The 27,986-nt window shown below is 48.7% G+C and overlaps 2 long non-coding RNA genes across 4 annotated transcripts in view; one reads left to right on the top strand and one right to left on the bottom strand.

The window, feature by feature from the left end:
- Nucleotides 1-27,986, top strand: part of LOC131499573 (uncharacterized) — an 815,236-nt gene that overhangs the window by 222,364 nt on the left and 564,886 nt on the right. For both annotated transcript variants that reach the window (XR_009255960.1, XR_009255961.1), the window contains one exon: nucleotides 3-157. This is a non-coding gene — a long non-coding RNA (uncharacterized LOC131499573). The remainder of the gene's footprint in view (nucleotides 1-2; nucleotides 158-27,986) is intronic.
- On the bottom strand, nucleotides 101-17,786 carry LOC131499572 (uncharacterized). 2 transcript variants are annotated; one of them, XR_009255959.1, is made up of 5 exons: nucleotides 17,420-17,786; nucleotides 10,323-16,694; nucleotides 9,698-9,911; nucleotides 494-795; nucleotides 101-203 (listed from the first exon to the last, which is right to left on the bottom strand). It is a non-coding gene; the product is annotated as an uncharacterized LOC131499572 (long non-coding RNA). The 2 variants fall into 2 exon arrangements; XR_009255958.1 differs by lacking the exon at nucleotides 9,698-9,911 and adding an exon at nucleotides 2,175-2,249 and having other exon boundaries at nucleotides 101-795; nucleotides 16,197-16,694.

The raw sequence follows: 27,986 nt of genomic DNA, 5'->3' as shown, positions 1-27,986 counted from the left end.
AGGAAATCGAGAGAGCATCATTTCATGGAAACCAAGTTAGGAGACTGGCCAGCAGCATTGGATGAAGAAGGAGTCACAAAATCAGGACTAAAGAGTGCTCTTTGGCGTTGGCATTTCCAAGGTTTATTGGTACCCTTCTGTCTAATTGAATATCAAGGTACAGTTAAACTTCACCTTCCTCCTTTATGGCTGGGTCTGTAAATCTTAAAAAAAACAATCGTTAATGGTAGAAAAATGCCAGGCAAGTCAATAATCTTGGCTTAGCTTAGTTTCCCTAGCTACAAATTAAGGTTTTTGAGCTAGAGAATCTATCCAAAATTCTGTGATTCCAAGAGCATATCCTTGTGTGATCTTCTGCAGGTAACAGTCCCATTTACCAAGCTTTCATACGTGTCCTACCACAGTGCTAAGCAGGCCATGTGAAGTATCTATTTCAGTCCTCACAGCCACCTGTGAGGTAGGAAGTGTATTACCCCCCTTTTGTTGTACTAACTTGTCCGTGTGCTGAGGCCTCCTGGGTTTGTATCTCCAGCCTGGACCTCGCCCTTGAATCAACCGGCTTCGGTGTCTGTCAGTTCTAATCATATAACGCCTGTATGAGTCCAGGCTCCCATAATAAAATGCCACAGATGGCGGGGGCGGGGAGGGGGAAGCTTGCTCATCAGTCATTTATTTCTCGTAGTTCTGGGGGCTGGACACCTGAGATCAAGGGGCCAGCACGAGCAGGTTATGGTGGAGCTCCTCTTCCTGTGTTGCAGATGACTGTCTCCTTGCTGTGGCCTCACCTAGTGGGGGCTGGGGAGAGTGAAAGAGAGTGAGAGAGGATTAGGGCTTTGGCATAGGAATTTTGGGAGGGCACAATTCAGTCCATAGCAACCTCTGACCAATAATCAATCACACTGGGGCTCAACCTAGCCTGGAAATTCTAGTAGATACTGTAAAATATGCCTCAAGGTTATCCCCCACAAAAGGTGAGGGAGCTGGGCTATTTATCCCCTGGATCCTGGCAGTCATGGGTGAAGGGCTGCTTCGAGGAAGTGCTAACTCCCCGGGGCTTCTGGTCTCCTGTGTGAGCTGAGCATGCTCCAGTGACCAGAAAAGGCCATCACGCAGCATAGCAGGTGCTTGTAGTTGAAGCCATTGGGTCTGCTTGCTCAGGTGTGGTACGTGCTGAGGGAATAGGGAGAGAGGGCGTGACCCCGGGGCATGCCAGCTCTCAGATCTGAGTGGAGGGGAGGAGGTCCGGGTGACTTCAGAGGGGGCAGTTTCCGTGGAGGGGTGGGCGCAGAAGCCCCAGTGGAGGGAGTTGCTGACAGACAAGCAATAGGAGCGGAACTGACATGAGGACATCTCCTGAGTGAAGCAGGTGGGAGCCTGGGGTCAGGAGACAGCGTTCTTGTCCCCAGATGGGAGACTTAGGAGCGTGCTTTTGCACTGATGGGAATGCTCAGGGGGTGAGGCGGTGGTGGGTGGTGCAGAATGGATGATCCAGGGAGGGAAGATTGGACGTGTCAAAATTTGAAGACAGATTAGAGGCTAGAGTCCAGACACACACGGAGTGACTGGTCTGTGGGAAGTTGAGAGCCTCTTTTGAGCTGTGAAATGAGGGAGGGAGGGGAGGTGGGACCAGCTCAAGGGGATGGTAAGGGATGATTCATGAGCTTGGTTAATGCCTTTAGTTTTTCAGGGAGATATAGGCAAGGTCAGGACAAAGGAGTGAATGGAGAGAGGTGGGGGGGGGCATTGGCATTGTCACCCCATTTATTCTATGTTTTTGAGTTATGTGAGCAAGAATAGTTTATTTCCATTTATACAGAAACATCTCTCTTAGCTATCAAGATGACTATTTTCTTTGATCGAAAATAAATACACCTCGGAAGCTTCTACACACTTAGTAACTTTCTCATGGTCTTGAAATTACTTATTGGTTTCTCTTGTCAGCATTGTGTGAATGCCAAATGCAAAATATACTAGTGTTTTTGAAGGGGCAATTTGGAACCGTGAGTGAAATCAACAAGGCATGTAGATTTCGACCCAACAATTTCATGAAATTCGGGTACTTTCATGCTTGGAAGGCAAAAGGAGAAGGTATTAAAGAGAGATTAAGAGACATAAGGAAAGAATTTCTCAGGTGTTAGCAAGGGATGAACAGCTAACATTTATTGAGCACTTACTATGATCCCGGCTGTCGATGAAGGTTTTCCAGTCATTTACTTCCGCACTGCTATGAAGGAGGTGATGTGATTATCCTGGGTTTACAAATGAGGAATAAGAGGCTCAGGAAGGTATTAGGTAAGCTACCACAAGTTATAGGACTGTGGTGGAACTAGTAGAAGTAAGTTCTCTAAGGTCAGTGCCTACCTCGACCTCATTTCTTCACTTAGCCTTGTCATGTAACTCTCACCTCTGTATATTCTTAAAAAAACAACCTACCCCCCCCACCCCAGCTTTACTGAGATATAATTGGCATGCAACATGGTGTAAATTTAAGGTGTACATAATGATTTGATACATGTTTATGTTGTGAAGTCATCACCACAATAGGATTAGTTAACACCTCCATCACCTCACATAATTTCCATTTCTTTTTGTGATGAAAGCATTTAAAAGCTACTCTCTTAGAAACTTTCAAGTGTACAATACAGTATTGCGAACTCTAATCATTATGCTGTACGATAGATCCCCAGAACCGACTCATCTTATAACTGAAGTTTGTACCTTTGGACTGACATTTCCCCACTTCCCCCAACTCTGCAGCCCCTGGAAACCACCATTCTAGTCTCTGTTTCTATGAGTTCGGCTTTTTAAGATTCCACATGTGGGTGACAACATACAGTGTTTGTCTTTCTCTTATTTCCTCATTACCCCATTTCTCTGGTCCTGATGCACCACCAAAGCCCAAATCCAGAAGACCCGCAGGGCACCAGGAACTTGGGTGGGGCTGGTATATTTCTTTGCAAATTCCATGACAGAAAAAAAAAGTCTCACCTCCCACTAACGGATAATTACATGTTAATGAAGCTGATCACCAAATGACAGTGATGAAAAGGAGATTTCTACACTTTAGGAAGTGACTTATAATGATACACACTCCCTTTTTCTCTCCTTCTGTCTTATCTAAAAAAAATGGCAGAGGGAGTTGCATGTGTCATGTAATGTTCTTCATTTACTGCTGTGCTGTGGTTTTCAAAACTAGCATTCTGCACAAGTGTATTAATTTGAGTATAAAGTCCTTTTGTGCTAAAATGATGGGTACAGGAACATATAAAATTACATATTTTTGTTGTCTTTGATATAAAATGGATACTCAGGCGGTCCAGTATGACAAATGATAACTTCCCCGACAAGAAATAAAGATGTCTAAGGAGTCTGAGAGTTAACATTATGAGTTGTAGTTAGATGCTATGACACTCAATTTGGAGCATGATAATAACTTTTCAGAGTTCCTGACTTATCCCCTCTGCCTGCCATCATATGTACTTCTATATAGTTTATGGTTTTAATATTATTCCACGGGTTTGTCCAATCGTATTACAATGAAATTCCTCTCAAAGAAGAGCCAGCTGAGTAATGACGAACAATGTTTGCATTTAACTTAAGGATAGATTCTGTGCTGAAACTGAGCGCTCGGACCCCTTGCATTTCCTTAGGTGAGGATGTAGAGAAGCTAATCAATTTGGCCATGAAAAGCAGTTTGTGACTTTGCACATTCTGTACTTAAGCCCAGGGAGAAATTGAAATTCCATGTACTCTCCTCTGGAACACCAGAGATTTTAGTCCAGAGGGGGCTTAGAAACTGCTATACATAATCAAATGTGCAAACGCCTTGTTCACAATTGCTAGTGTTTTCCATCGCACACATGGGACTGGATTCTTAACGAGCTGCTGGGAATTTCATGTAGTTTATTTAGGGTGTTAAATCCCAGGAAGATGAATTGGGGTGAGGAGGTGGACACGGCTGAATGGGGAGTAGCAGTGTGCTTTGGTCAGAGTGATCTAGTAATGGCCAAGAGCGGTGTTCCTGCCCCAGGCCTGACATTCTTGTGTGTGTGACATTCCTCTGTGGATGGAGGCGCTGTCCTTCTCTGGACAAGGGAAAAAAAAAAATCAAGGGTTAGGATGGGAATAGCCCCAAGGTTCCTCTCCGTTCAGATAGGCTAGGAGTCTACAACCCTAGGTCTGATCTCTGTTCCTTCTTGCAGAGTCCACTGTATCATCCGGGACTCATCAAGCAGGCAAGGGATCCTTAATGGAAAATTCATTCCCATACTTTAGTGAGGGCCCCAGACAAGACAAGGAGAGTCAGGGGACGGAGCGAAATGGTAGCTCTGCTGGGTTTTTAATTACAACTGGTGGTTCAGGTTGGAGAAAGGCCTTTTCCTTTAAAGACAGGGTGCTTGTAATGGAAAAAAGCATGCAGGTCAGTCTGTGGGCAGATCTGATCATTGGCTAAATAGGCGGGGCATTGAGGGGATGACTGAAGGGGGGGTGTCCTGCTACACTGCTTTCTTGAACTGCAACGTGGTATTGGGATGTTAATACGGAGCAAGCAGTTGTCAAGAAATTATTAAAAATTAGCAATGGACCGAGGAAACGCAGGATGACAGATTGGTGCCCAGGGTGCTGGGGGAAAGAATAATTTACAGCCTTCAAGTGAAATCTCAGGTTGTTTGTTCTGCACTTCTGGAAGCACAACACAACATTTGCAGCACGTGTTGGATAAATTAACCTTTTGTTAATGTTGGAAGCTGCTGTCAGCCCCTCCCCCTCCCTTTCTCAGCTTCAGCCATGAGAGGGGTGTGCAAGGGGGTGTGGAACGACACTGTCCCCGCCTGCCTCAGAGCTGTCTCAAGGGGTCCCCGGGTATTGCAATACTGCTGTCTCACTGCCTTCTGGACTGGAAGCCCCATGAGAGCAGGGACTGTGTCTGTTTTGTGTTTCTGGTGCCTGGCACATCGTGGGTGCTCAGTAAATAATCGTAGCACGCCCAGCTCCTGGGAGCAAGCTCTTCGTGAAGAGCAGACCAGACCAGAGTAGGAGGAGATGAGTGGGTGAGACAGCTTGTGACCCCCATTTCCCCCACTGCAGACTCCCTCCTGGAGGCAGAGGAGAGCAGAGCTCATCTCTGGAGCTTCTCTTTGTTCTCGCTCATCTGCCTGCGGTGCTGGGGGTCAGTGGCTGAGCAGTGTGATTTTTCTGCAGCTCCTGTGTGGAGGAAATTCAACGGCACGGGGTGCCCCTCCCTTGTGCATCCCAGAATGAGCTCTCGGACTGGGCGTCATCAAGGCCAACCCAAGGGCACTGGGGGGGGGGGGAGGGGCCACCGTGCCTGCAGGGCTACTGCCTCCCAGAGGAAGGCAGGGAATGTCTGTGGCTCTGCATTTGGAAGCCAAGTAACTGGTGTTTCTGTGCTCACATTCTCATATGGACGTTATTCAGCTTTTACTAATTGGCTTTACAATTTTCTCAGTAGTTAATATTCATCTGTCAAAGATGGAAGCATAAATAAATAACTTTGGTTCAAGCACACCTTCTTATTAGACCATACATCATGTGAGAAAGTTCGCATTCTTTAACCAGGAAGATGAAATTAGAAACATCTTGAAAAAGCCTTCTTGTTATCAATCATGTCATCTTGAACATGTTTCGAAGCCTGCTGCTGGCATCAAGAATAGATGTTTTATTCAAAAGAATGTATTTAAGGAAAATGACAGCACTTTTCGATTTGAGTTTTTTAAAAACAGGAAATCTTTCAAGTCCTCCTGACTTGAGCATTCTAACGCCTCAGAGGATGTGTGGAATGGTTCTAGCCTTTTCTGGATGTACCCATAAGGGTGGAGAATTTTCTGACCCTTTAGCAAGGGTGTGGGGCAAAAAGACAAACGTGTGGTTTGGCTGAATGTCCTGGGTCTTGTGTGCCTTTGAAAAAGTCACTTACCCTGTCTGGCTTCGGTCTATTCATTTATAAAATGAAGAGGTTGTATGAGATTAGTGTTTCAGCTCAGGCTTCTATAACAAGTTACCATATCCTGGGTGGCTTAAATAGCAAATATTGACTGCTCACAGTTCTGGCAGCTGGAAGGGCCCTCAATCAGGGCCCTAGCAGATCAAGGACCTGGAGAGAGTACTTTTCTTGGCCTGCGGATGGCTGTCTTCCTGTTGTGTCCTCATATGGTAGAGAGCATTGAGCAACATTCCATGTCTCCTCCTCTTTTTATCCAGGCGTGGCTCTCATCCTGAGGATCCTACCTCGTGACCTCATCTGACCCTAATTACTTCCCAAAGGCTCCCCCCCCCCCAAAATGTCATTAGCACCTTCAACATTATTGGGCTTGGGATTTTCTTGCTCCTGGCTCACTGCCTCCTCCTTCCAGCCTGGGAACACACACACAGGGCTAGACATTCTCCACTGCCCCTCCAGCTCTGACCTGCTTGACCCAGGAGAGATGGGACGAAGGGTTCATGTGGCTCTGTATCCAAACCCCTCCTCCCAAGATGGCTCAGGGTCTTTCCCAACCCCAGCCATGCCTACATTCAGTTACACAGCACAGTGTGTGCAGGGAGGTAGTCCCTGAACTAAGAGAAGAGGATCCTTGCCCCAGCTCTACCCACCTTGGGTAGTGACCTTGGGTAAGTCACTGCCCTTCCTGGGCTCACTCTCCCAATCCATAGAACAAGGCAGTTGTTGTATAGGCTGATCTCCAAAAGCCAAGATTTAATAATCCCTCTTGGAGTTACAAGGTAGCTGAGGTCTGGATGTATTTCTGTAAAACAAATGGAATCTAATCTTTTCCTCCCAAAGCCCAAATCCTATGGGGCAATGTGTTCCTTATTGGAAAGAGTTTAGAATCTGTCTGTCAAATGAATCCAGAAAATATAGGGACTCAGTCAATCAGGTAGGCCCCTTATCAGCACCAGAGGTCATTCTAGGGCAAGAACATTCAAAGCTTTTCCCCTCCACGATGGTCCCAGAGAGCGATCCTGTCTGTATCCCTAAACTTGCTTCTCATTTAAAAGCATGAACACAACTCCTCAAAATGCACAACTTAATTTTGAATTCTTTCCCTTCTTTACGCTTAAATATAAAGTCATAGTTTGTAAAAATGCATAAACACCGAACCTACACTCAGCCATATGCTGCCAACCACACCCATCTGCCGCCCCGAATTCCCAGCATGACTGGCTGTCAAATACTCATCATGGACAGTTTGCCAAATGCCTCACAGCCAAACCTCACGGAAAATTAATAGTGTTAAGTATGTCTGTGACATCTCTTGTGAATCAGATGGGTCAGTTTATGACAACATGTTTCCCTCAACCCCCATTCGAAAACCGAAGGCATTAGGTTGGATTACTGGAGGCAGCGGCCAGAACAGAAATAAGGACAAATTCTAGTCCTGAGAGCCCACAGTCCAGCAGGACAGATATGCCTGTAAGCGACATGCAATGTATCCGAAACACTAAAATAATTGACAAGGGACCTCAGCGGAGGGAGAAGCACATGCTGGCAGGCAGATCATTGGGGGGCAGGCGTCTGGACCAGGCTCTGGAAGAGGCATGCACAGAAGTAGGACTTGAGGCCCCAGGGCGATGGTGCGCAGTGCACATTCCAGGAACAGCGGATGTGAGTACAGGTAGGATTGGGAAGGCTGGTTGGAGCCCAACCTCAAAGGCCTCGAATGCCAGCCTGAGGGCTGAAGCTCTTGTGCAAGAAGCGACCAACCCACTGTAAGAGCGGAGATTGACAAGGAGGGGAAATGTAGACTTTGGAGAAAAGACAGTCTGAGGTTCAAATCTTGGGTGTTCTGTTTCTCAGTTGGTGACCTTTGGCCAGTCCCTCAACCCAGCATCTCCATAATGGGGCACTTCCAGGTGGTACATCACCTTTTGCAACAGTGAGAGCCAACGCGTGTTGGTGCACACTGGGCCGTGCGTGTCTTAAACTTTCCATAACTCGTGTCACCTAATCTTCAGAATGACTTTCTGGGGGTTATTACCCCATTTCACAGGTGAGGACACTGGGACTCAGGCATGGGCCCCCGCTTTCCACTGCTGAGCTTGAGAGAGCTTCCCACCTATGTGATGATGTCAAGGTGTTGCACACAGCCCAGTATTAGCACTCATCCCCCTCACGGTCTTGGGAAGAGCTGGGCGCATGCTATTAAGCATTTCCCACGAGCTGACTTATTTAATCTTTGCAATGGCCCTATGAGATTGGCACATTGCTTCCCCTGTTATATGGGTAGGGAAGGCTGTAACTGTTCCTGTCACCTGATACCGGGAGAACCAGGGTTTGGTTGATTTACCTGCCCTCCATCACATGCCCAGAGATTCCAATTTCATTGCCTGGCATGGAGTCAGGCATTGGTATTTCTTAAGGCTGCCCAGGTGATTCTGACGTGATCCTGGGGCTGTGAGCCCCCTGGCCTGGTAGCAAAGCTCCCAAGACTTTAAAAAACCAAAAACTCCAGGGGCACCTGGGTGACTCATTCGGTTAAGTGTCTGATTCTTGATTTTGGCTCAGGTCATGATCTCACGGTTCATGAGTTCAAGCCCCGAGTCAGGCTCTGTGCTGATATCTTGGAGCCTGCTTGGGATTCTCTCTCTCCCTCTCTTTCAGCCCCTCCCCTGCTTTTGAGCTATCTCTCACTCTCTGTCTGTCTAAATAAGTAAATAAATAAAAGCCCACAGAACTCCACATCCTTCTTTATCCACAGTGCCCAGGTATTCCCAAACCTAGACCTTTGTTCAGTAAACAGACTGACCTCCAACAAAACAAAGTTTGGATTGTGCTGTTACTGTTATTGTCTTTAAGAAAAGGGCAGAGGGAGAGAAGCTCTTGCAAACATGGAGATACCTGGTTGGGTCACAAAGTGCCCGGGTGAAGTAGCCTTGACCTCACCTGCCAGGTGTCCGTCATCGCCTGCTGGCACAGCAGACTTGATTTTCTAAGGGTATTTGGGGGAATATGGTCAGCGGGGCTCCTGAATGGAAGAAAGTATGGGCTTTGGCAGGAGAAGGCAAGGTTTTAATTTTATTTCTCCCCTTTGAGGAAAGAACCCCCGTCCGAGGGCTCTCAGAGACACTGGAAAAGGAGATTTGACTTTCAATCCTTCTGAATTAAGGAGATGAGTTTTGAAGATAATGTGTAACGTGGAAATTCACCTTGCTACTGCATTCTGTCTCTTGGGGCAAGTGCTCTTCTGAGTTCGTACAGGGCCCCGGTATCCATGTGGTGGCCCAGCCTCTGTGGCACCCGGTGCGGCACAGCTAACACCTGCCCTGATTTCCCACACCCCCCGGGCTTCTCTGCCTCAGTAGCTCAGGACACAGCCGGCCACCATGCGTGGAGACCTTTCCCTGTTTTTCAGAGAGGGTCGTGTTGTCTCCGTGTGGACACCCTCAAGGAGGGAAGGCCATTGACGGCCCCCAGGATCAGGCGATTCCTTCAAGTTGTGGTTCTGAAAAGTGGGTGAGCGCCTTGGGTGACTTACTTGACTTAAGCCTCAAGGTGGGTCTGGCCTTTGGCATTAAGGTCTGCCCATGCTGGCAGATACCTTTCGTGGTCTGTCCGGAGGTGGTTTCATCACCAAAGAGGCTTTGCGTGGGCAGAGGCACCCTCCCACTGACCCCTGACCTGGTCGTTCTGCTAAAAGTGACAGTGATAATGATAATGGTAATAACTGCAGCTACGTACACAGGCCAGTGCTGCTCCAAGCACTTTACAAACACCGTGTGCTTCATTTCTCACTGCAATCCTCTGTGGTTGTTTACTTTATCTCCATTTTCCAGGGGGAGCCTGAGGCCCAGAAAACTCAAGAAGGTGGTCGTCATAGGTGGCAGAGCCATTTTTCAACCTGGGTCTTCTTATTTCTAAGGCCTGTGCCCTTTCATCGCTCAGGAGTGCAGACCTAGGAAATTATTTTGTAAATTCAGTTGCAACACGCCCCTCGAAGAGGTTCTGTGTTTAGTTCAAATCTGCTTTCTGGAGGCCCTGCTGGCATGCATCATGGAGTCCATTTGATCAATGTTCCCCTTAAAACATTCACAGTTCCAAATATAAAACTGAAAACACCAGCCCACTACAGGGATTTTTTTTTAAGGAAGAAACTGAAGTATCCAGTTTTAGACCTATAAGCAGTCTTAAAGACAGTGTCATGTAAGCTCCCCATTTATACATGAGAAAACTGAGGCCAAGGAGGGAGGGAGCAAACTGCCCAAGGTCACAGAACAAGTTAGTGGTGGATCCGCACACTCACAGTTTGCCCGTATCTCGGGTGGGTGCCACAAGGCTGCTGAGGGATGAAGTGTTTGTGACATACCTGGTCCAGTACTTGGTACTTAGAGGCAGGCCGTGTTGGGGGACAGGTGCTGAGGCCTGTCGGCAGTGCGGTGAGGGTGGAAGGGAGGGGAGCGATCCCCGAGGTAGAGGCAGTGGGAACTGGTTGTAGGCTCAGAAGGAGAGCTGTCAGAAACGGATGATTCCCAGGTTTCTCAGTTTCAACGCCTTTGAAAAGGGTTTCAAAAGATGAATAGGAGTTTACACAATGGACAGGACAGAGACAGGTCTTCTGCCCAGAAGGAATGGCCGTGCGAAGGCACATTGTACTGGTTTGTGCTGGATGTACTGGATGTACTGGGGCGTGCAGCACAAGGCCTCTCTTGGACTCTAGTTACCCTGGTGAGGCACGGACCATAACGAAACAGGCATCTTAGCAGCAGTGACGACTATAAATGCAGCAGGGAGAGAAAATGATCATCAGTGCTTGAAACAATGAAAGGTTTCAACGCTTCGTTCACAGACATCTTACGAGCTCCATCCAGAGGCTCTGAGTTAATGAAATTTAGGCAGCTCTCCACCCTCCTGACTTGCTTGTCCCCTTGTCACCCGAGCTGTGGGCCTGGGGGCTTCCTGGAGAACAGGGAAGCCCCAGGCCCTCGGTTCTCCCTCTGAGCTGCCTCTTGTACAGCTCTTAGGTGCCGCTGGATCAGAACTGGGGATGATGGGAGCGGTAGGTCTTCTCATCAGACCTGCAGAGTGGTTCCAGCCATTCTTTCATTCCCTTCCCCAAATCTTATTGTAACCAGCCTGCAAACATCTTCATTTCTGACCAGATCACAGCAGCATGCAGAATGCCACGTACTTCGGAAGGCTAAACCAAGACCTGTCTTCTTTATTTTCTTTTGTTTTTGGGCTTTTATTTGTTCCATTTCCAGAGCTGATCCCAGGTCTTGAGGTCCTGGATCTGGGAGTTGCCTGCTGAAAAGGGTGTGTGTGTGTGTGTGTGTGTGTGTGTGTGTGTGTGTGTGTGTGTCTGGTCAGCATCTCAGCAGCAGAGCTGAGCAGGTGACCTGAAACCAGCCATGCCTGAAGCCTCCCTACTTACTGGGCATGTCTGACTTACAGCCCCTGTGTCCCTGTCAGGGATGCTCCAGATAAACAGGTCCAAGCACACCGGTAGTGTCTGGTGAGCTCCTCATCACGCTCTTCCCCACCATATGGCAACCTGTGGGCACACTGGAAACCCTGGGTGCTTCGTTCCACTGGGACCAGAGAGTTTGTCCCTGTAGGATCTAAGGGGGCATTGAATGGCATGTGTCTTCTGTGTCGTCTTGCAGTTGCCGGGTGGAGAATTCGCTGCTGGAATCCGACCACCGGGGTGGTCTAGCAGCACCTAGGGCAGACCCTGTGCTGCCCCCTGTGAGTTCTGCACGTGTGTCATCTCACCTCATTCCTCCTACAACATAGGTGGCCCAGAGAAGTTCAGGAACGTGCTCAAAGTCACACAGCCACTGAGGGCTGGAGCAGGGCCAAGGACCAGGATGGTCGGGCTGCAAAGGTGGCAGGTGAGCTCAACCCTGATGCAACAGCTGTCCCCAGGGTGTAGCTGTGGTACATCTACACCTTATCAGTTAGAGTGCATTCAAGATTTATTCTCCTAAATACATATGAATTGCAGAATGCCTGCAAAGGCTAGGAGGGATGAAGGCACCAGGGGGGATCCAGAGGAAAGAGCCCATGATGGGGAGGGGTTTCCCCCACCCTTCCTCAGAAGAAGAAAACTCTTAAATTCTTTGTTTTCTGAGAAAGGGAGAGTGGGGGAGGGCCAGAGAGAGAGGAAGAGAGAGACAGGGAGAGGGAGAATCCCACGCAGGCTCCATGTCCAGAGCAGAGCCCAACAGGGGGCTTGATCTCACGACTGTGAGATCATGACCCGAGTCAAGGTCAAGAGTCAGATGCTCAAAAAACTGAGCCACCCAGGTGCCCCCAGAAGGAAACTCTAATGACTCAAGTTCATTAGAATGGAGGAGGAAGGCGTAGAGACATGTCTGACTATGTGAAGAACCCATGGGAAAGAACTAACTAGTTCTCCATGTCCCTGATTTGTAGCACTAAATTCTGTTTTGATCAAAGGAAGGACCTTGTTTGTGATGCCCAAATGTGAGCAGTTGGTAGTGAGCGCTCTGTCACTGGAAGCATCCTGTCAAAACAGAAACCCCTTGTCACTTCAGTGAGAATTTCAGTATCCACTAAGTGGGCTGGGGGCGGGCAGCAGTGACAGCCTTTTAGCCTAACATAGAACTGAGCCAAAGTTTTAATTAATTTCCCAAAGATTCCAGAAAACATTAGAGACAAACATAAAGTTTCATGGGGCAAGATGTTCTTTGCGGCACTATTTATCATACTAGACATTAGAAACAACCCAGTGTCCCCAAATTGGGTATTGGAGAGGCAAAATAGGGTACCATCGTATAATGTAATATTTGTTTGTCATTCAGGTGAGGTTTAAAAACAGAATTTAAGAGGTGCCTGGGTGGCTTAGTTGGTTAAGCATCTGGCTCTTGGTTTTGGCTCAGGTCACAATCTCATGGATCGTGAGTTCTAGCCCTGCATGGGGCTCTGCACTGACGGTGTGGAGCCTGAGTGGGATTCTCTCTCTCTCTCTCTCTCTCTCTCTCCCTCTCTCTCTCTGTCCCTCCCCCACTCGTACGCACTCTCTCTTAAAAGAAAGAAACTAAAAAAAAAAAAAAAACTCACCACATGAGTAATGTGAGGAAATGGGAGTACGAAAAGTATAAATGCACAGAAGTAAAAATGCAGAAATATGCACACACACGTGGAAGTTGACTCAGGAACAGGAAAAAGTGAAGTGGAGACACAAGGACAAGGTGTAAGCCATGATTAGGGTCTAATGGTGAGCTAACCAGGGCCACGTACCGTGATGTGTGCCGCAGAGGTCCTCACCAAGGGCCTGCGTCATGTTTAAAACCAAAGCACATGTTATCACAATGTTATTTAAACTTTTTAAATGTTTATTTATTCTGAGAGAGAAAGAGAGAGAGCAAGCACAAGTGGGGAAGGGGCAGAGAGAGAGAGAGAGAGAGAGAGAGAGGGAGAGAGAGAAACCCAAGCAGGCTCTGCACTGTCAGCACAGAGCCAGATGCAGGGCTTGAACTCACGAACTGTGAGATTATGAGCAAAAACCAAGAGTCAGATGCTTAACAGACTGAGCCACCCAGGCGCCCCAAAATGTTATTTTTGAAGACTAGAATGGCACAGGGAAAACACAATATCCGGTTAAGTGAAAAATGCAGGATGTGAAAATAGGCATATATTATGACCCTAATTATGCACATATGTTTAGTTATTTATTCCCTATTTGTTTCCTTGAAAGCACTGACAACAGCATAGGTGAACACATATGAGCATGCCCTCCCCCGTGTCCTCAGGGGAAGCCTAAAGCCAGGGTCTGAAAATGCTGTTGGTGGTCCTGGGCTGTAAGGTTGTGGGTAATTTCATTTTTTGGCTTTGCTTCAGTATTCTTCAGTATTTTCTTCAGTATTTTCCTAATTTTTGTTTTGTTGTTTCTTAGTAATGTTTATATAATCAAGAGGGAAGTCCCAGAAAAACCAAAAACAATTCCTAGAGCCTGTTAGGACCCTAAGGACTGATAATTCCCCTTCCTGCTGCTCTGAACTTTCTAATCCTCACTGAAGGGACAGATGGCCAGAGACCTTCCAGACAAAGTGAGGCCTTCGACACTGTGTGCTCTGCAAAGGGTCAGCTGCATGCCCGGACCAGCTAGGCAGGAGGACAGGCACCGTCCCCAAGTTCAGCTGGGGTTCCTGCTAGGTGTGACCCTAACAAGTCTTTGGTTGTCACTTTGGAAACTGGCTTGGGCTATCCCAGGTCTCTCAAGATGCTTTGTTAAACACGTCCTACCGAATTCATCAGCTTAAACCAAGCCTTGTCATAATCCCCAGAATCACAGCAAATGTAGACAGGGGGTGATGACACCCCCGGGGTGCACATCAGGTTTACTCATACTTTTATAAAGAGGTAATTTGCAAAAGTGCAGTTAATCCCACCGCGCTTTATAATTTAAATGTCGCTGGAAATGATTGCTGACATATAACTGATTAACAGCAGCCCTTAGTGCCAAATAAATCAGCATCTAATCCAGAGTATGTATTAAGATGGAAGGAGATAAAAAGAACCTTCTCCTCCACCCCCTCCGCTGTTATTTTGATAGAGTGCCCAACTTTTCTCACTGGTTTGGGAGTTTGACTAAAAGCTATTTTCTCACAAGAAAAAGACACATAAACGATAAATTGTCAAAACCAAAGTGTGATTTTTCCCATGGGGGAATTGAATTACACCCTCTTCCTTTGATATGGTTGGGAGAACCTGTCAATCACTCTGCCCAAAGCTGGGGCAGGAGAAGGTGAGGGAGGCCACCTCCATCTCCCCACATTCTAGAAAGATAAGCCACCAGTTAGCATTTCCAGGAGCCACCTAGTTCCGTCCTTCCCAAGGCATAATACATTTTGGTTTTTGCCTTTGATTCAGTGAGCGACCCTGTATCCTTCCAACAAATTCGTTTTTAAAAAAAAATTTTTTTTTTACATTTATTCATTTTTGAGAGACAGAGAGAGACAGAGCACAAGCAGGGGAGGGGCAGAGAGAGAAGGAGACACAGAATCCAAAGCAGGCTCCAGGCTCTGACCTGTCAGCACAGAGCCTGACGCGGGGCTCGAACTCATGAGCTATGAGATCATGACCTGAGCCGGAGTCGGATGCACAACCGACTGAGCCACCCAGGTGCCCCAATAAATTCCTTTAAAAAAAAAAGTTAGCCCTCTGGCTGGATGGCAAGCCTAGCCCCTAAGTGGAGATTGTAATTTTCTTAAGGAAGATTTCTTCTTTTGCTTCTTACTGACTGGCCTCTCCAACCCCTCCTCACTCCCTCGCCCGAGGAGGGGGCTGCTTACTCTTGCAAGTAAGTTGTCACCTGTCAGGGCTCCAGGGTGCCAGGGCCAGGGCGGAGGAGGGCAGAGGGTGACCCTTGCCTCTTACCTGCGACAGACTACCGGCTGACCTGAGTGAACCTTGTCTTGGGAAGGCCCTCTGGCAGGGTCACCTTTCCTACACCTCACTGGGTCTCTGGCTATTCACATCTAAAAAAAACTTTACTCTCTTTTAAATGCATTTTCAAAGGTTGTAGTCCTTGAAGTGGAAGAGGCCCTCTTCTCTCCATGAACTCAATTTTGGCTTTGTTAAATTGACAGCAATGCCTCAGTGGTAGGAAAGGAGTGTCTCTTAAAACAAAAGAAAAAGTTACATCATACAGTCAGTGTTTACTGCCAACACATATCCGAAGCGGGGCTTGGGTTTCTTTAGCGATAATTCCCTGGGTTTGGTCTCAACCCACTGGACGCTCAGGACTCTCAAAGAGGCGTCTCCTCCGGAGACAAATGACTTGAAGTAGGTCTCAGAGGTGCAGACCTGTATCTGGAGGTGCTCTTATTTAGGATGGTGGATTTCAAACTTTTTTCTTTTTTAAAGCAGCAGAACCTTTTTTTTTTTTTCAAATGATATATATATAACGCAGGCACAGATCCCCTTTACAGAAGACGCAAGCCCGAGGAAAAACTAGGACAAATTTAACACTGATTTCCAATGGTTTAAGGTTAGCCAACCTAGATATCTGCATATCTTTAAGTAATATTCTAATTATTTATCACTTCGGCAATAGCAGGTGAAATGTTGATGCTGCGCTTTTGTCTGCCTTTCTAGAGCTCTGGATTTCATAGGTCAAGGTAGAGGGGTCATCTGTGACTCAGGTAAGCCTGCCTATTCAAAACCCATCTGTTGAGATCAGCAGAAAGACCAGAACCCAGGCTTTGCCACCTACCTGTAACCAAATTTCACAGAAGTTCTGGCAGAATGATAATCGTGTCCGGATTGGATGGAGTGTTTGCTGTGTACCAGGTGCTGGGCTAAGGGTCGCTTGTCATCTCACTCAGTGCCCCTGACAGTCCCAGGAAGTAGGTACTGTTTTGCTGAGAGGCAAACTCAAGTTCAGAGAGTTTGCCCATTCACACATGGTCACACAGTAAGTAGAGGGCACAACTGAGGTTTGTACCCTGGCGGTGACACTCAGGAGCCCATCACCTGGAGCTAGCTTTGCGCGCTGTAATTTGATAGAGCAGTAGCAAATCCCATTTCCCCTTTCCACTTCCCTCCCTTGCTGTTCATTCCATACCATCCGGATTCTGCCCTTCTCTCCTCCTTTGCCTGGAGACAGCCTGCTCCATTTCTTCATCTTCCTCGGCGCCCCTGGGGCAGCTGACACCCAATCTCACTGTTGTTCAAATGCAAACATCACTAGGGCCAGCTCCTGGCGTCCACCCTAGGAAAGATAAGATGGAAAGTTAATGCCCCCAAACTTCCAAGGAATGTGCAGAGGAAATGATTTGTGATGTGTGGTTTGAAACACTAAACTCCTCCTGGGCTGGAAGCTATGTCCTGCTTGTTGGTAGCTGCTGGCTCGTTCTCCACCCCCACGGCTGTGTCCCGTGTGACTGTTTGAGGAGGAGCTCTCCTTTTAAGGAGAACAGGGTTGGTAGATGTTCTTCCCCAGCGTCTTGCAGGCCGAGACCCTGGGCTTCTGCCAACATCAGCCTGAGATGCAAGCCGTGTTGGCAAATAGCTTGCCCAGACCCGCATGCGTCCACAATAATCTGTTTGGTGGCCAGGCAGGCCTGCTTCCCCCACTGCGCCCATGGCTGCCACCACACGCCTTCTATCTCATCTCGTCTCAGTCTGGTCCGATGGAAGCGACAGCAGGAAATCTGCTCTCATGTCCCTTCCCTAACCTCTAATCCTGATGCAGACAAGGCAGGGTGGGGTCTGCTCAGTTGAGTGACGGCTCAGGGCCGCTGCAGCTGGGCTCATAGCAAGACTAGATCTGGAGATGAGGCTGTGGGCATTGGGCATCCTGGCAGGATCCTGAGCTGGCAGGAGCTTGCCAGAGGAAGGAAGACCAGCGTCCATTGGATCCGGGCAGACAGGAGAAGAGACCATGATGTTTTGGAATGTGGGATCTGGGAGGACTGGCAGAGGTCTTGAGTTTACCGGTCATGACAGAATGAAGCCTGGAGCCTTGCCTCCTGGTTCTTAGTGCCTTCTACCTCATTGTCCTTTCTGTGGCATTTCTGATCTCTCGGAAGGAGTCACACCATGCCCCTGTTCAGACAGCATTCAGCTTATTCCACCGTTCCAGCACAGTCTACCCTGCCCTGTTAGCTGAGACACATGTTCCTTCCTGAACTCTCCTGTTCTTTCTAGCTTAACTCAGCTTGGCCACCCAGCCCCTGGGTGATGGGGGCTGGGCACTGAGCTTTTGGGAGGCTCTACCCAGCAGCTCTGGAGAGCCTGGTAGAGATGGGTGTTGGAGGAGGGGACACTGGCCCTACAACATGGGAGAAAGCCTGGTGCCTTGGCCAGGCAAGAGAGAGGACAGTTGAGTCACAAAGCAGAGGCAGATGTGGGGGGATGGGCACAGCAAGGTCTCATAATTCAAACTCTCTGGTGGCAAGTGACAGAAACTCTGCTGCCTCTGGTTTAAGTGATAGAGGGGACATATTGGAAAGCATTGACGTGGCCACGGATTTGATCTCTCCTTGCGTTCCGTGCCAGGCGTCTCCCTCACTGTGTGGTGGTCCCAGCCTGGCTGGAAAGCCCCAGCTACACAGCCTTTTCCTCCAGCTCCAGCTTGAGAAGTCTCAGGAAAGGACCCTGTTGGCTTGAATCATATGAACATCTCGGGTCAATCTGTCATCTCTGGGTCTCCGTTTTCTCCTATCTTGAATGAATAAGAGGGACTGAATGATCTCTAAAGACTCACTGGGTCATGAGAGAGACGTGTCTTTTCCTTTCTGTATCCCCAGAACCTAGCACAGGGTGGGCGCCTACCACCCAGTGGCTTTCCTTCACTGTATGCAAATGAGTCTGCTTCTTCCCCAATATCTCTTTTTGCTGGGACCCTCCAAGAACCGACTTCTGGGGCATTTCTCAGAATCATTAAGTCCTGGGCCAAGCCCTGGGTTGGGAAAGGCATGTTTATGATGCAGACCAGGTCGGGGAGATCTGTCTCCAAAGGAGCAGTAGCTTGGGAACGGCTGACTATGTTGGATGGCCTGGTGAGAGCATTTCCAGCCTGGCTCTGCTTTCTGGGGTGGGTGGAGGGAGGGGTGCCCAGAGAGCTGGATGAGTGAGTTGAGCCCCCGTGGAGACTAGCAGCTGTAGCCTGAGGGCCTCTGCCTGGGTTGGGGCCGAGGGCCCCCCGGGGAGGTTCTGTGTGCCTAGCATGCCAGGCCTCCTGTGGGCTCCAGTCTCCAGTGCTGAAGGAGACCAGGTGGTGGCGTCAGTTGGAGGCGAAGGGGTCGGGGAGCCTGGAAGAAGGGCCACTCTGTTGTCTCAGCTCCACTTTGTCTTCAGGCTAAGGAGGACTAATAAGGAATTTTGCCATCAGAGAGAATAAATAGTAGATTCACAGTGCGGGCATCTGAGGCCGAATCCCGGTCCTGTCACCCATCACGTGACAGGATGAGCTGATTAGCTGCTTTGAGCCTCAGTCTTGCCGTCTGTAAGATGGACCTGACAGTATAACCGACCTGACAATGTTGTGTCTGAAAAGTAACCACACACGTTATTGAAGTCGTGGTCATTTTTGGTGGAGCCATTCCTTTGTGAAAAGTTATATCTTAAATTCATAGTTCCCAAGCTGGGCATGTGGAGCCCTGGACTCTCTGAGTGCCTGCCCTGCCTGGGGTCGGGATGGGGGATGGGGAGGGCTTCAGTGAGAGGCTGAGCTCAGTCTTCTGATTTCAGCCAGTGGAGCTCTGCTCACAGGGGTTTTCTCATCGGGGTTCCATATCATGTTTTAAAACACTTTATTTTAACGTTTATTTTTGAGAGAGAGAGAGAGAGAGAGAGAGAGAGAGAGAGAGAGAGAGAAGGGGAGGGGCAGAGAGAGAGGGAGACACAGAATCCGAGGAAGCAGGCTCCAGGCTCTGAGCTGTCAGCACAGAGCCTGACGCAGAGCTCAAACCCACAAACCACGAGATCATGACCTGAGCGGAAGTCAGACACTTAACCGCCTGAGCCACCCAGGCGTCCCAAGGGTTCCATACCATATTTAACCTGACAAAAGGGGTTGCTGCTCTAGAGCATATCAGCAGCTGGTGGCAAAGCGGAAGGAATGCGAGAGCTGTGGAGCCAGGTCAGGCGCTTCCCCAGCAACTCCACTGTGCAGGGTCATGGTGAGGATCAGGGATGCCTGTCGTGTCTCGGGACCCACGCATGGCGGGTGCTTTCCTGTGTGAGCCCACGATACGCACAGGGACCCTGGGAGGTGGATGAGGTGTCTGGAGCTCAGCCAGGGTCCCACGGATAGGAAGTGAGGGGATCTGGGATCAAGGATGGGAAATTCCCGTCCCTGGGATGCATGTCACCGAGCAGCCCTGCGTGCCCTACCTGACCTTATGCCCACAATGTCTTTCCCTTTAGTTGACAAGGCCATGCTGCACCATGTTGGTTTTGCGAAGGGGTCTTCCCTGCTCTGGTGCTTCCAGTCTCCTCCCGCACACTCCACCTCTTGCTTCTGTTCTCTCTGATCAGTCTTCTTTCTGATTCACCCGTGACCTCCCAGGAGACTCCCAGTCTGTTACCTTAGAATTGCCGAGGGAGAAGATGTCTGCTTGATAAAATGCTAGGGTTTCCATTAGCTTTGAGCTCGAGTCTTGTGTATTGTCTTTGGTGGGTTTTCTCGCCTCCATGCAAATCTCCTCGAGACCCTGGTCATGTGCTCCTGTTCATGTCTGAGTCCCACTCAGTGCATAGGATGCTGCTGCTTTGGTGACCCGCCCACACCAGCACAGGGGCCTGGCCTGTGTCCTCAAGGCTGCTGCGTGTTCAGTCACCACATTAATCTTTCTAACTAAGCCGACTCATTGTGTGGCATACACGTGACTAATTTTATCTAGAAAATTCTCACATTGTCAGTTTTTGTATGTTTAGAAGAAGATGACATTTCCCCCCCTCTCCTCCCCATGGTGCCTTCCCTGACGTGGTGCCTATCGTCCTGCATACGGGTGGCGGTGACATGGAAGGGAAATAAGTGCAAACAGAGGGAGGGACGTGTGAGCGCAGCATTTGGAACATCACCAAAATATAAGCAACAGTGCCTCACTTTATCAGAGCTGGAAAAAGGGGAGGGGAATCTTTACACATAGGAGAAACTCAATGGCCACGGGAAAGGGAGAAAGGAAAACACCCACACTCTTGGCTCTTCTCTGGGACACACGTGCCCAGAGTCTGTTCCCGAGTTCCTGACGTGGGGGTAACGGATTTTTGGTGGTCTGTGAGTTTTATGGTCTGTGACTGGGTCTTTCCCCAACGTGTTCCGAAATGGAGCGAAAGACCGTATTCAGAGTTAGAAGCCCTGAATTTCAGTCCTGGACCATCTAGAGGTTTTTCTAACCTCGGATGGGTCAATTAAGCCCACCGAGACTTGGATGTTCTATCTGAAGAAGGGACTAGACAGTAGTAGACTTTCTGAACTTGGACATTTCCTATGAGACCAAACAGAAGTGGTGAGAAGGTCCACTGCCTGCCTCTCAAGGGCGTTATGGGCTTACCAGGTATGGTGAGCGTGACCACATCCTAAAGTAAAGAAGAAGTCCGTGCACACCTGTGTATCTTCACGGCGGTTCTGTGTGATGCGCTGTGACCCCTCCAGCTGGCTGGCCAGTGATGGGGTTGCTGCCGCTTCCTGGGACTTGGACTCTGGCTGGACAGAGGCTGACCCCATTTCCACACTGATGGGCACCGTCCAGGGCAAGTCCGTCCCGGGAGATCTGTTTTGGGCCATCCGATCATGTGCTGAGTAAGTCTGGCCTCGGCCACTGGCTCTCTTTGCCTGGCTGGGCCTGAGTAAGGCTACTTCTAAATTCGGCTTCCTCAGGTTTTATCCCACAAGCATATCTTGATCTAAAAGAGAGAAAGGAACCCTCTCTCTTGCCTCCATCCGATGCCTTTCTCCCAGGTTCCTGCCCCCAACCCCAGGAGGGTTTTCTAGCTCCTCTCTAATTTCCAGGAAGCCAAGCTAAAACGAATACTGGATTGTTTTTTCTTTTTAATAACCAGAAGGAAGAAATCTCATACGAAGGGAGTGATAGTTGTCAAAATCCATGCCAAGGGTCAAAATGTGGCTGAGCATTTTGTTCACAGAACTGTATAATTTGTAGATTTTTTGTGTGTGTTTGGGGTGGAAGCTGGACTATCCACACACAAACAGTTCATCAAAATGAGCCATTCCAGGAAAATGAGACACGTTAAGCTTTCTCCTTTAATATCCAAAATGGAAAAAAACAATTCTTCCAGCAACCACAAGAATGTTTTATTGCAACAGGGCTACGGCTTCCAATGGTCACGTGCTGACTCGGAGGCTTAGCATGAGAACCTCTGTAACGGTCAGGAGGGCCTGCCATCCTGGGCAGGAAGGAAGGCGTCCCTGTCAGGGTAGGATATCTAAACCAGACTGCTCAGCAGTCCAGAGTAGAAGCTGTGTTCAAACGCAGCTGCAGTGGAGAATTCTGTCTGAGAAGTGGTGCTCAAGAAAGCACTAAGGAGAGGCCCCAGGTGTCAGGTTTCTGTCCTTGTTCTGGCTAGGTGGAATAGGTAAACTGAGGCTCGGGTTATGTGCGTGACTTCCCCCATTTCCTCCGGCTGCTCAGCGGTGGGGCCTTGTGCTCGGGCACTCTGCCTGCTGTCTGCAAGTGCAGGGCCCCCTAAGGGACCTCAGAGAAGTCAGCTAATGTCTGCTGCTCCTTGCTTCCTGGATGTTTAGTCAAGACAAGACCTGCTGGGCCCTTTGAGGACTCAAGGAGACCCCCACTTGGAGTTCAGCCAGACCTGCACTTTCCAGCCATCCTGGGGGACTGCCTTCAGCAACCCCAGCCCACCTGAGGCCTTTGGGCCGGACACTTTCTTCTTCTTTTTACAGACACGAACAATTTCCCATGCAACTGAACAACTTAGCTGTGAAAATTTGATAAGACTACTCAGTTGTCGGCTTTTACATGTCTGCTCGATAGAGCTGGGTTTCTGGAAGGTGAGCTGAAGTGTGAGCAGAGCCACTTGATCAGAGAGCTAGAAGAATGGAGCTAGATTAGAGAGCTCCAGCAGAGGCCCCCGGACCTACTTCTCTGCATCCCCCTTTCAGATGGCGCCCTCTCTCAAACTTTGCCAGGGCTGTCTTCTGGATGGTAACAGAGACGCAGGTCCCAGATGCTTGATGTGCAGTGGGGTAGTTGGCTTTGCTTGGGGACAGCTCTCGACTCTTTCCAAGGAGATTGTTTTCCGGGCAGAAGTGGGTGGGTTTGTGGCCGGCTCTGTGGTCACAGCCCAAGGGCTTGGTACCAAACATCCTCTTCATTGGCAGAGGAGGATGGGGGCTGGTCCTCAGGAGAGCATTTGCAGGGCTTTGTGAGTTACTCATGACTCTTCAGTGGATTTTTGTCTCTTCCTGTGTCTTCGTGGTAATTTTATTGCAATTGGTGTGACGCTGCATCCCAGAGCAGCCATGCTGATTTTAGACCGTGCGTGCTCATTGTATTGAATCGAATCCCCATGGTAACTCTGTGAGAGAGGAAATAGAATCTTTTTTCCTATTTCATGGATGTAGATCTGGGACTCAGAGAGGTCAAGCAACTTTCCTGAAGCAGCACAGTTAGAAGCCTCAAGATTCAGATAGATTGTAGTGGATGGGGCTTGCCCAGAGCCCCTCAGATCCCCCTTACCGAGGTGGGGGGGGATCTGCCTGTCTGGTACCCAGCTCCACGTGTTGTGTCTCTAACCGTTGTATCGGTGACTGTCCCAGGAGGTCTTCCCCTGGACTACAGGGGCCTGGAAATCCCACTGCCTCCTGGGCAGCCTGCAGTCGATGGGCAACCAGGGCTGGAGTCTGAAGGGCCAGCTCCCTGCCTGGAGGCAGGACAGACCCTGAGGTGTGATTTGTGCTCCAGAGAACCCTGAACTCATACCTTTGCTTGGCTTCTTCCCTTTCTCTGTTCTTCTTTCTCCTCTGGCTCAGCCGTTTCTTTTCCTTTTCCTTTAATAAATCTCTTGCACACAAATTCCCATCTCCGGGTCTGCTTGTGGGCACCCTGACCTGAGATATGGAGGTGTGTTTGACCCCTGCCTGCCCTTTTCTGGAGCCCGAGAGCCTCATCCCTCATCTCACGCGACTAGCTCAGCTCCCTGCGTGGACTGCCAGCGTGTGAAACGTCTGCTTGGGATTTCTGCGTGGCCCCAGATTCACAGCACAGTAGAACATGTGCCAGAAAGATCTCCTAGGGGTGGGTTCCTTAGCCTCTGCAGGGCACAGTTTCATTGTCTGTAAAATGGGAGCGATAATCATGTTGATAGTAAAGGACTGGTTGAGCAGCCAGTGAATTTGCATATGCAGATCAGCACTGGGCACATGGTGAGCGCCATCAGCGTTAGTGATTATTATTGGCATTCAGATATTTATCATCTCATCAGACCTCGGGTTCCTAGTTGGGGTTCAGACACGAGGTCACGGTGCTGGGCGTCCTTGGAACCGAGCTGGGTGTTCAGTGAACATCTTCAACTTTTTTGGTAGGGCATGTGAAAAAGTCTGCTGTTGGAAAGACCACTTGCCTGCCCCTGGTGGAAGACGACGATAGGATTCTGCCGTCCTGTGTCCTTTCAACGGTTCCCTTCTCCCTCAGTCTCCCTTTCATTTGAGAGACAAGTTTGCCAAGCATTTCACAGACACCCTGGGGGGAAGGGAGAGGAGGGAAAGACGGGGGCCCAGTGTGGCAAACGGGAGGAGGAACAGGTCTGCAGCATTCCCCAGGGGCCCGCATTAAGGGCCTGATTAACTTAAAATATTTCCCAGCTTCTGAAGCTCTTGATTAAAGTCAATTGGGGGGAAAGAAGATAAGCTCTTACAAGGGCTAATTGAGGCTTACAAAACTTGAATATGCCTAAATCTCCAATTGTTGGGTCTGCGGTGGTGGTGGTGGGGGCGAACATTTAACATTCTGGTGGCGGTCCTTGGGGTCCCCTGACCCACATCCCCGGTCCCACGCTTCCTCTTTGCGGCTGCCTGGCTGCGCAGACTTTCATTCCATCCATCTTCTCTTTTCTTCCCCTTGTGAGGGCTCAGATGATTTTCCCTTTTGAAGGCATAGAAATAGATGGCTTTGGATTCAGAACACAGCCTCTGTTGCCGGCTTCCACCCCCTCATGCCTGGAAAAATCAAAGTGGGGCTTTAGTGATGCTGTCCCCTGGCATCCTCTTGATGTGTTAATGGGTCACGCTTGCTGCCCTGCTGTCCCTGCTGCCAGGGACACTATTATATGGGCAGATCTTTCTCCCTTTCCCCTCAGATCGAGGGGCACAGAGCCAGGCAGGGAGCAATTGGTTTTCCTTTCATGAACCCTGCTGAGCCAACTTTTGATCTTTGACAGGGAATTTCCTGCAAAGATGCATACAGGGTGGGGCTCTAATCCTGGCTGCCCAGCTTAGCACAGCGAGGGCTGGGGTGGGAGGTGCATTTTATTGCCACTGGATGCTGTATTAGTTTTCTGTGGCTTCACAGTGGCTTGAAATGACACCCATTTATTAGCTCATGGTCTGGAGGTTAAAAGTTTGGCCCAGTGTGGCTGGCTCTCTGCTCAGGGTTCTACAAGGCTGATTTCAAGGTGATGGCTGGGTGGAGCCCAGGATCTCTGGGGAGAAAGCTGCTGGCAAGTGCAAATAGGGTATTGGCAGAACTCGGTTCCTTGTGGGTGGGGATTGGGGTCCTGTTTCCATGCCGGCCATCACTCGAGGGCCCTCTCAGAACAACTTCGGGCTGTTGGCATTTCTTCTCATGTGCCCACCTCCTTCTTCGAACCAGCAAAGGCACATCAAATCCTGCTTTGTGCTTTGAACCGATTTGACTTCTTCTTGTGTCACCAGCCAGAGAAAACTCCCTGCCTTTAAATGCTCAGCTATTTGGGTCAGGCTCACTTGGATAATCTCTGTTTTGTAAGGTCAGTTGACTTGAGACTTTAATTACAGCTGCCAAATGCTTCACAGAAAGAAGTTTCTAGGTTAGTGTTTAAATAACTAAGGGAATGGGATTTGGGGGGGGGGCTGGGCGGGAGATCCTGCCTATGATTGTCATGTGGTTATGGCCAGAGGACCCCGGATAGTCATGAAGAGCCTCCCTAATCCCCGTGAGGTCCCCACGGGAGGGAGGAAGGCTCCCAGGGAAGCCTGGCGAATGGGAACAAAACTACCAGCTTCTTATTCTCAGCAGGGCCTCTGTGGTCACCCCCCAGGGAGACCTCTGGGGACCAGGTGATGTGGCTTTGAGATCATGGGCTACAGAATCTATCCTAAGCCTCATAGCCACTGCCATCCCCTCTTTCTCTCTTCCGTGGGTTTTGTAGCACCAAGCAAGAGCTTTCAACAGCACACAGAGAAAATTGTGGCTATCTAATAAAACTCAGTGTCAAAAGATAGTATTTTATATTTATTACATTTACCTATTAAACGAATACTTGGTGACTTCTCATCCCAAGTGGATCTTGCAAGCAGTTCTCACTCGTGTCTTCCGAGGTCCTTCAGAAATACGTCTGAAGTAGTAGAGGGAGCAAAGTGGTGCATCCGGACCGGGAGCCCGGGCTGGCTGGCGGCCACTGTCTGAGGCATCTGGGGGTGGTCCCCACAGGGGCAGCGTGCAGCTTGCTGTGAGAGGCCCAAGTGTGTCCTGCCTTTCTAATCTGAATATATTCATCAGTTTAAAGGAAGGGAGGTAGATCTGGGGTCTCTCCTCTGCAGGATTCTTGAAGAGGGCCAGGGTCCCAGCGACCCCAAGAACTGGACATCCGACTCACTACACAGGGCTTCTGCATTTGAGGCCTCAGAGCACCTTTCTGCTCACTCCGTTCTCTCGGCCATGCCCCCGGCACTTCCCCCGGCTGCTGTCTGGGGCCTGATGGAGGGGCTCCTGTCCTGGTAAACGTGGCCCCCAATCACAGATCACAGTGTAGTAGGAGGCGGGGGATCCAGCAGAGGCCTGGAGTAGCGCATTTCGGGAACTGTAGTTTTCACCGAGCTCCTGTGGTTCGGGGAGGTGAGCAGTCAGGATACAGGCGTTCCTTCTCAGCTCTTCCATTTCGGCCCAGGTAGCGTGCCCTCAGCATGGAATTAATTCTCATGTGAGCATATCAGCCAACACGTACCGGCTTCTTGCTCTTCATTTGAGGCTGCTTCTTATTCTGGTTCAGAAGTAGAGCATTTTAAAAAAAGGGAGAACAACAAGGGGATTCTTACCTTGGGGTGGTGGGAATGCATTATGAAACTAGTGATTGAAGAGTTGGGCCCTGGTGTAAGAATCAGCTGGCAGATCACTGCAGTAGAATAGATAGTCCTATGTAAACCAGAACCGGGTGCAGACCGAGGCCATAGAATGAAGACCATAAGAGCACACAGTTCAACACATTCAATTGGCTATTTGGAAGGAAAATCAAGTTAGATAGCTCCTCGTCTTTTACCAAGTCCCCCAAATATTAAAGAAGTTCAACCCTCCCCCCATTCAATATTCTATACAATTAAAAAGCCAACGACAAACTAAGTAGACTTATCATACCTTTGGCAGACAAATCTTTTATTATAAAAAAATGTCTTCCATGTCAGAGGAAAAGCTAGCAAAGGATGTGACCCCACAGGGCAAGTCAGAGAAACCATCTTTAAGAAATAACCAGGAGAGGGGCGCCTGGGACACTTAGTCTAAGTGTCCAACTTTGGCACAGGTTCATGATCTTGTGGCTCATGAGTTCGAACCCCACGTCGGGCTCTGTGCTGACAGCTCAGACCCTGGAGCCTGCTTGGGATTCTGTGTCTCCCCCTCTCACTGCCCCTCCCCCGCTCACACTCTGTTTCTCTCTCAAAAATAAACATTAAAAAAGAAAAGAAACAACGTGAACAAATACCTCTTTAAAAGTGTGTTTGTTCATTGTAGTGTGTTTGTTCATTTAGTGCCACTTAGAAGAAAATGTTACCAAAAAAAAAAAAAAAAGAAAAAGAAAAATTCCTGAAATGTTTAACATTTGAAGACTGGTTGAATGAATTGTAGTACGTTTATGTAGTATAATGTTGGCAGTTATCATTGTACTTTAGAGAATTTCTACTATCATGGGATGACATGTGAAGCTTCATTTGTAAACAATGTAACACTAAATATGCTGCAGAGTAATGGCCAGCACACATGTCAACGTGTGCCCGGCACACACAACAGACTGTTACAGTGGATTCTATGTGAGATGCAATTATATGGGATTTTTATTTGCCTCTGTATTTTCTTTCGTGTTTCTGTTTTCCAAATTTCTTTAATGAGTTTTTTGGCAAGCAAATTATAGAAGTTATTTTAATTAATCAATAGCTGTTAAATTGGTGTATAAAAAGCTGAAAACACTATGGGAACAAGTAGATATACATTATGTTTATTAGAAAATTGCAATATTGGAAAGATGTAACTTCTCTTTAATATAATTAATAAGTTAATCCACAAGCCTAATGAATCTCAATTAAGACACTAAGAGGGTTGCGGTTTCACAA

This window comes from Neofelis nebulosa, chromosome 17 (assembly GCF_028018385.1).
Source record: "Neofelis nebulosa isolate mNeoNeb1 chromosome 17, mNeoNeb1.pri, whole genome shotgun sequence".
Lineage (NCBI taxonomy): Eukaryota > Metazoa > Chordata > Mammalia > Carnivora > Felidae > Neofelis > Neofelis nebulosa.
The sequence above is the reverse complement of the archived record's forward strand: the minus strand, read 5'-3'. Positions and strand labels throughout refer to the sequence as shown.